Source organism: Procambarus clarkii, chromosome 36 (assembly GCF_040958095.1).
Source record: "Procambarus clarkii isolate CNS0578487 chromosome 36, FALCON_Pclarkii_2.0, whole genome shotgun sequence".
NCBI lineage: Eukaryota > Metazoa > Arthropoda > Malacostraca > Decapoda > Cambaridae > Procambarus > Procambarus clarkii.
In genome coordinates this window covers 31,798,757-31,808,312 of record NC_091185.1, presented here as the reverse complement: position 1 = coordinate 31,808,312, position 9,556 = coordinate 31,798,757, and positions in this window count along the sequence as shown.

The following is a 9,556-nucleotide window of genomic DNA, read 5'->3' as shown; positions in this document are numbered from 1 at the left end:
TATGTTATCAATACAGTGGGAGGAGTACCGTTATATAGCTTCAGGAGGTTGACGTGGCACAACTGGGTCTTCCGCCGCCTATCTGGAGTCTCTAAAACGTAGTTGTGGTTGTTTCTGCACTCCTTGATACGGTAGGGTCCTGAAAACCTGTTTTGCAAGGGAGAACCTGGGATAGGGAAATAGGCAAGCACGAAGTCTCCCGGTTTAAATTTCCTTACTTTGCTGTTCTGGTCGTAATGAGTCTTCATCCTCTTTTGTGCTTTCAATAGATTATCCTTAGCAAAGTTATGCACCCTCTCTAGAATGTGTTGTAGGTTTTGAAGAAACTGGGGCACATTCTGATGCTCACTGAAGGTGGCATCACGTAGAGAGTCTTTGAAAGCTTTGAGAGGAGTACGGCACTTACGTCCGTAGAGCATCTCATAAGGAGATACTCCTAGAGACTCATTGGGAAGACTTCTAAAGATGCACATTATCAAATCAATTTGCTTATCCCAATCCTTAGAGGTTTCATTGCAAAACTTCTTCAGGAGTGCTTTAATAGTCTGATGACTACGCTCAAGAGAACCCTGTGAAGCAGGATGATAGGGGCTGGACAATACCTGTATGATGTTGAACTCTTCCAGTGTCCTCTTGAAGAGATCCATGGTGAAGTTGGTGCCACAGTCGCTCTGAACCTCCCTTGGAAATCCATACTGGGTGAAGATCTTCAATAAGTGTTTCACAACCGTAGCAGCCGTAATGTTCTTTACTGAAACTGCTATGGGGAATCTGGTGGTAGGACACAGGATGGTTAGTATATAGGCGTTACCAGAACTGGTCCGAGGTAAAGGACCAACACAGTCTATAATAAGTCTGTGGAAAGGTTCCGCAGGCACCTGTATGGGAGTCAGTGGTGCTCTGGGGATAGAGATGTTCGGTTTACCTGCCATCTGACATGTATGACACTGTTTGACGTACTGTTTGACGCTATTTACCATACCTGGCCAGTAGTAGTCTTGACGGATTCCGTGGTAGGTCTTGTTAAATCCGTAGTGTGAGAGTGCTCCGTGGGCCAGGTGTAGAATAGTAGGCCGCAGGCTGGCAGGAATCAGTAGTTGTTCGACGTTGGCCCAATCGTCCTCCTCCTTCAGTTTACTGGAACTGTATCTGCGGTAGAGTAACTTGTTCTCTAGGAAGAACCCAGGAATACTGTCAGGTTGAGTCTCAGCCTGGAAGAATAATGGTGTCAAGGTAAGATCTTCTCTCTGTAACTTACGGAACTCCAACGTGGTCAGATTCGGGGGTAGTTTCTGAGGGTCTTGAGGGACAGCGGTTGCAGTAGAGTCAGCTGGCTGTGGTCGTGTAGCTTGTGCACGGGCGGTCACTAAAACCGGAGGAGAAACTTCATCACTCTCTTGAACCTTTGCTGGAACATACTCAAAGATGGGATTATCCATTATAGAGGTACCCACCTGGGGTTTGTCCATGACGATCAGGTTGGTCGGTTGCAGGTCTTCTGCCAAGTCGTTGCCCAGGAGAAGTTGCACTCCAGGCATGGGAAAAGGCTTTTCCCTGATGGCGACTTGGACTTCACCGGTCACGAAGGGACAATCCAGGTGGACTCTGGCGAGAGGATAAGGAGTGGTAGCAGTGAGGTCAGTGATGAAGACGGTTTCTCCGGTGTAGGCGATATTGGGCACAGCTGATTTCAAAATAATTGATTGAAGAGCCGCTATGTCCCTCAAGATCTTCAGTTTGAAACGTCCCTCCGGATCTGAACCGTTGGTAGAGACAGTTCCAGTATACAGGTGTTTACTGAAAAGAGAAAGATCATTAACATGAACACCAACATTCATCACAGGCTTACCGGACTTAGGAGGAGTCTGTTTGGGTTTAGTGGATTCAGTATTTCCTTTGTATTGAGACTTACCACATTTATCTATGGTATGTCCATAGAGTCTCCAATACTTACAGTACAATTGCAAGCCAGCTTGATCGGTACTCACTATCTCGTAACTGTACCAAGACTTCTTACTGGAAGATGGTTCTGGTGTCAGCCGGTGGATGAGGCTGTAAGTGTCAGCCGACTTAGCACACTTTAGGTAGTCGGTCTCTTCTTTATCTATTAAATATAGACGGACAGGAGGAGGCACACGCCTCAAGAATTCTTCAACTAGCATGAGGTTGACGAGTTCTGCAAAGGTAGAGACATGTGCTGCTTCCAGCCATTTCATAAAATATCTCCTTTTGTTATTAGCAAATTCTAGAAAGGTAGTGGTATTTGCCTTTAGGTGGTCACTGAATTTTCTTCGGTAGCTTTCGGTGGAGAGGAGGTAGGCGTCCAACACTGCTTGTTTCAGAGTCTGGTAGTCATTCTCAGACGCCAAAGTACTGAGTGTAACTGCAGCTCTACCTGTGAGATGTACTCTGAGAAGGGTAGCCCATTGGTCGGCAGGCCAACTAAGTTGATTAGCAAGGGTCTCAAAGGTGGTGAAAAATACGTCAACTTCTGTCTCTACGAACGGTGGCATTAACTTACTTGCATGTGAGATATTGAAACTGACAGGAAGACTGGCGGTAGCTTGCTGGCGTTGAGTGAGGTGTGTAGTTTCTAACGCGAATTCTTGTTGACGACATTCCATAGCCAGAGCTGCTTGTTGTTTGTCATGCTCGCGTTGCATCTCCAGGTGGCGTTGTTTTGCTTCAAGCTGTACTTTCTCACGTTCATGGAGTATTGCAAGCTCACGTTCCTTGAGGGCGATTTCACGTTCCTGTTCTTCTTTCCGTATGGCAGCTGCCTCCCTTTGCTGCTCTCGTTCGATCTTGACAAGCTCTAGTTTGAGTTTCATCGTTGCCAAATCAGGTTTATCTGCAATAAAGTAAGTTTCGTGAGTTTCAGAGTCAATCTTACCTTCCTCTAAGAGATGATCCAGTAACAGGTTATGCAGTTCATTTTTGTTGGCTCCATGGGGAATATCTAGTCGATACTCATGTGCAAGAGTTTGTAATTCAAGCCTCTTGGCACGACTTAAGGTCCCTATTTCACCTGCTGGATCTGCACGGAAAGCTTGGAGACGAAACATGGCGAAATTAGCAAATAAATGCACAACGAATATACTGTTGTGATATAGTGAATGTCAGAAACAGGACAACGTGGCAACTGATACCTGTCCTGTGGAATCGTTAATAATTAATGTTAATTTCAAGATGGTAAATGATTAATAAATCAAGATCGCAGGAAATCTTGTACCCGGTACTCAATGTAAGAGGATAAGGGCAAGAAAATCCTACTAAATAAGCGAAACTGAGTTTCTAAAACAAATGAAACAGTTAATTGCCTCAAAAGTGAATTAGGTAGTCCAAAAATGTAGGCATACCTTGCCGAGTCTCTATAGGACATAAGCAAGTTTTCCCCACTGAAATGAAATATGATACTTACAGAATTAGCGAACTTTTCTGCTATGAAAAAAGAAGGCTAATTCCCTACCTAGGTAAATATCATCATCTCTGACCAACGTGTAGGGGTGCGAGGTGTCAACTGGTGACGAGAACTGCTGCTGAGGTCCCAATTCAGCAACTAAAGTTTGTGTGAGAGGAACTATGGCCCTCTTTATCCTCCTACCGTCGGATTGCAGAAGATTAGGTGCACTTGACCCGGGGACAGACCACAGTACCAGGGTACCAATATGATGATCTGCCGAAAATATGAGAAATATCCTAGGGACAAAAGATGGTAAACACGAGTAATAACACGGAGGGAGAGATGACCAATTAAAAGAATGACTGAGGCCTACAGTCACCACATAATCCAAAGTTGTCTCACCTTCACCATATGCTACTCTCGGAATGCACAATACACACAGCACCATATGAAAATAAAATTGAATATTGAAAATAGTGAAAAGCTACTTTACCAAAGCCAAGTACGCTTACCACAAATTTACGATCTAGTACTAGTACCTGAGTGAAGCTCCCGGACAGGCCCCCATGAAATGTGACGGTAAAGTGTTGGAGTGTTGATGTTCGGCAGGTTCAATGGCAGGGGGGCAATGCCTCGTCACATTTACAGAAAAAAAGAACCTCCTGCTTGCCTGTTTGTCTGTGGTAAGGTAATGGGAAGACACACAAAACACAAAGTATAAACAATGAAATTTTAATTATTCTAGAAAACAAGATATGAACAAAGACAATTCCTTGGATTACGTAAAATTCAAAACAAGTCAACAAACAAAACAACATGAATAATTAATGGCTGTAAAAATTACTCTAAAACAAAATAAAGTGCAGGAATAATAATAATATCAATCAGGTGTTGAGAATACTGGCTTAAGCTGCCACCTCCCTTAGTACACGACAGCCAGAGCTTTCTCTACTAGAGAGAGATGTCAACTCCAAAGAGCACAGAGATATTCTGAGGAGTACGGCGTGTGCTGGCCCAGACGTCGACTCCGGTAGTGGGCGTGAGTGCAGGTGCAGCGACACACCAGCCAATCAGGAGCAGGCAGGCGGTGAATGGATAGTTTGCTCGTTGACGGCGGGCGGGAGCCGGTGTGTCTGGTGGTGCAAGGTACGCTTTGCTTCCTGGGCAAAACGTTTGGTGATACTGGTGGACGTATCTTCAATATAGTATCTTGTACTTGAATGATGTGAATTATTTAGGGAAGAGCAGGCTCAATCTCTCTTGAAAGAGATTATCGTCACAATGTATTATTATACAAAAATGATGTATAAGTGTTGGATAATTTCAAACAGGGGGGGGGGGGGCAGGGTCTACAGTAGACAGGCAGAGTCCCCCCTGTCTGGCTGACAGCCTGTCTCGGTTGCTGTCTGCTGATGCTCTGCAGTCTGCTAATCCTATGCTATGCTATGGTCTCGCATGTACAGTTCCCTGGGTATTTATTGCGAATGTGGGAGCTAAACTCCGCCCACAAGTAAGTAGCCCCAGGCTATCTACTAAGCCACCTCTTAATCAGCAGCTTGTTTGATGAAAAGACACCACTAACCGTCCGCTATTATCGGCTTAGCAGAAGCGAGGTCAAGTCACACGACCTGACCACTGGTCGGTTTGTAGTCATTAACACTCTAGAGGTGTGAGTTCTTAATTACTGGAGCCAGACAACCTGGTGAATCTCAAAATCCTGTCTGGCTGACTCATGTTCTATGTACATATTAAATACAAAACACAACCAAAACACCTTTATGGTGTTACACTAGCGAGTTTACTTCTATCTTCTATTGTACACAAATCAAGGTTTTGTCCCTGAGTCTGTCTTCTATGGTCCTCAAGCCGGGGAGTTCACCTTTCTCAGTAAAACATGGGTCAGTCCTACACAGTATCATAACAGTGCCCAAACACCATTTCTACTCTCCAGCAACACACTAGCAGAGATCTCCAGCAACATGCTGGCAGGGGTCTCCAGTAACATGCTGGAAGGGACCTTCAGCAACACACTGGCTGGCTTCCACACAGGCTTCAACTATAACAAGCCTTAACAGACGGACATTAATTCCGTCTTGTAACTCAACTGGGCTATCCCAGAATATGCCGGTCCAATCATTAATACTTCACTGGGTATTAAAGACGATTCACAGTCTCCACTGACTGCCAATTTGTTTACTAAGTTACTTGTGTGGGGGGTTTGTAACAAACTAGGATTGTTGTAGGAATTATTTAGTATGGTTTCTCATAGACTATGGGGGTTTGGAAAGTTTGGTGTCAAGGGGTAGTTGACCTGACTCTGGAAGCACGAGGCATCTCCCCTGGGACTAGCGGTTTAGGTCACAAAAGGCAGGCGCCTTTGTTATAAGCAACGTAAAATGAATTTTTTATATAGAATTCAGTAATTTAGAGAAATTAAAGTCTTCATTCATATTGTATTCAATAGTATTCCTGTTTAAAGTATCAAGAGTATCCTCAATTGCCGGAATACTTTAGTAAGTCACCATCAGTGATGTCACTAGCCGGGACTAGCCCGTGGCCCAGAGAGATTTGGGCGACCCGAGGTCATGGGTCACCAAAGTATTCCACATTTAGTAATTCTCAAAAGTCAAATAGCCATTTTGTAATTGGAAATAGCTCTTCTCTAAGATGCCTGTGCAATTACTTTCAGTTTAAAAGAGCTCAACCATCTGGGTTGTTCAGGGCAACAGAGATTAGTTGCTCAACTTAAACCCTGCTTAGTAATCTTGGTAAACCTGGCATAGGAATACACCCTAGCTCTGACCAGCTGTGAGGCAGGCAGAGTGAGGGAGGTCAGTGGGGACCGGTCATCAACTGAGGGAAATCATCCAATCTCACCCTCTCCCTAAATAGATCAGCATTACATCTAGCTGGTTGCAGTCTAAGGTAGAGTCTACTGTAGTTTTGTATAGGGAATTAGTTCATGTCATGCCTCTAGGAAGTGTTCACTATAGGGAGTGCTTTTATTTAGATTTTGTTTAGCTTTTGTTAAAATAAATAACTAGTTTGCAATTTGCATTTTATTATTTCCATTGTCTCATGTCCTTGTCACGTGGTCTCCACGAGGCTGAGTTTTAGTTGGGCCGCAAAGCCTAATAAAGCGTAAGAGTTCAGCTATCCCTTTGCTTGCTATAATTCTCCACACTTAACGTAGATTCTTCCCTCCTCGTTCCAAATAACCGGGGTTCAAGCCCCAAGGTTTATTGAGAGCATAATCGATTCATGAATCTTAGCCGGTCAAACGGCTTAAGACCACATGGCGTGGGATTCGTCTTAGAGTATCCTGATTAACCACGTTTCCTGCAGTCTCTCCGCGACACAACCCACCATTGCCACCATTGTAAAACTGGGGGAGGGGGTCTCGGCTCTACTCCGTCCTTTACCCTTACCTCTACCCGTATTCTGATTTATTTCTCTTCAATCCAAGGGACCCCATAGCTAACACTTTAAGCCGAATCCGACGCCACATGGTCTTAAGCCGTTTGACCGGCTAAGATTCTACAGCCTCACGACGTGGTACTAGATTTCTAGCAGAACTCAAGGATCTCCTTTACGCCGCCACCACCAGACCATTAACATGGAAAGCAATAACAGGGGTCTGGACCGATTATGCTCTTAATAAACCTTGGGGCTTGATCCCCAGTTATTTGGACGAGGAGGGAAGAATCTACGTTAAGTGTGGGAAATTATAGCAAAAAAGGGATAGCTGAACTCTTACGCTTTATTAGGCTTTGCGGCCCAACTCAGCCTCGTGGAGACCACGTGACCAGGACATGAGATAATGGAAATAATAAAAATGCAAATTACTAACTAAATAATTTATTCAAAATTTAAAACAAAATCTAAATCAAAGCACTCCCTATAGTTAACACTCCCTGACTTAGGCATGAGATGAACTAATTTCCTATACAAAACTATAGCAACTCTACCTCTTAATACGACCAGCGGATGTAGGCTGATCTCTTGGGAGAGGCAGGTGGATGACCTTCTCCAGTTGCTGATCACAACCACACTGACCTCCCTCACTCTGCCTGCTCCACAGCTGGTCAGAGCTACGGGGGTATTCTTATGCCAGGTTTACCAAGATTATTAAGCAGGGTTTAAGGTGAACAACTAATCTCTGTTGCCCTGAACAGCCCAGATGGTTGAACTCTTTTAAACTGAAGGTAATTGCACAGGCAACTTAGGGAAAAACTGTTTCCAATTACAAAATGGCTATTTAACCTTTAACAATTACTAAATGTGGAAGACTTCGGTGACCCGTGACCAGCCAAATGTTCCGCGCCATGGGCTAGTCCCGGCTAGTGACGTCACTGATGGTGACTTACTAAAGTATTCCGACAGTTGAGGATACTCTTGATACTTTAAACAGGAATACTATTGAATACAATATGAATGAAGACTTTAATTTCTCTAAATTACTGAATTCTGTAAAATAATTCATTATACGTTGCTTAAGACAAAGGCGCCTGCTATTTTGTGACCTAAACCGCTAGTCCCAGGGGAGATGCCTCGTGCTTCCAGAGTCAGGTCAACTACCACTTGACACCAAACTTTCCAAACCCCCATAGTCTATGACAAACCATACTGAATAATTCCTACAACAAACCTAGTTTGTTACAACAGTGCCCAAACACCATTTCTACTCTCCAGCAACACGCTGGCAGAGATCTCCAGCAACATGCTGGCAGGGGTCTCCAAAAACATGCTGGAAGGGACCTTCAGCAACACACAGGCTTCAACTATAAAAAGCCTTAACAGACGGACATTAATTCCGTCTTGTAACTCAACTAGGCTATCCCTGAATATGACGGTCCAATTATTAATGCTTCACTGGGTATCACAGACGATCCAGTCTCCACTGACTCCCAATGGAACACGTCTTGAATTCAAGACTTTCCTGGGTGAACTGTTTCATGTCGACCAAGGTACCACACACATCACTTCTGAGGAGTAACAAATTAATAGTAATAAGGAAACTACACAGGTGTCAGTAAGATCACAGCCTTCCACCGGGGAACAGAAAATGGGGTCGGGTGCGCTCAACAGATTTGATTGACACGGTCACAGTCAATGCGTGTGGCTCCTGAGGATGCTTGCTGGCCATTGGTAGCACGCACTCGGCGATTGGCAAGTTGTGTGAGTCTCTTCACTTTGAACCTTTGTCTCACTTCGTTTACTCGCCGAGGTTTCTTCAAGGTGGAGCCTCATACCACAGTAACATCCTCTGGTGCACCAGCTCGGCACTCTTCCTGAGTGCCTGGCTCTTGATGCAACGTCGTCATCTTGACGATGATGACTGCCTGAATGGGTGAATCTCACGGTCACCGCGATTTGCCATGCCCTGAGCATTATTTTGCATCAATCCTGTGGAATCTACTTGCACAAAGAGGTTAGTGCCTGGGCCTCAGTCTGGTTGGATAACAGTCGTGACTATTCTTGATTCGGTTCTGCTCACAAACTTCTAGTTGCTGATATCTGCCCAACAACGACGGGACGAAGGGACAGAATGTGCGCCTTGTTTTAACCTCGGGGGCAAAGTAACCTGAGCTGTCTCAGTTCACCAGCAGCTTCACGGTGTGACGTCACCGTTTTGCAGGGCGCTGATTGGTCCACACCGGTTGCTCTTTCACATCTTGTACATGCAGGCACAGTACTTCTCTGGAATTCCCGACATCTCGTTCAAGAGGAGGCACCTCTATTCTTGACTCCGCCCTTACCACATAGTTTCCTTATTAATGCTATGCAAATATTCATCTATTCCTTACCTACCAATTTTCGTCTATTCAACACATACATGTATGAACGAATATACACAAATATAGAGGGCAACGGACGGGAACAATTCTCATCTAAGGCAATCTCGGTTAGGCTTACTTATAATCATGACACCGCTCACCTAATAGGTATTTTGTCCTGCATTTTTCGTTCATTCGTTGGTACACTGCGTGACTGACAGATGGCGTTGTGTTTGGTAGCCAGCTGGATTGAACACATCCAAATGGGTCTGGGCAACAATATTGTAATAACCTCTTAAAATAATAATTAATAACCTGATAAATATTGTAATAACCGCCCTTATAATAGTAGTAGGCATCCATCAGTCTGAAGAGA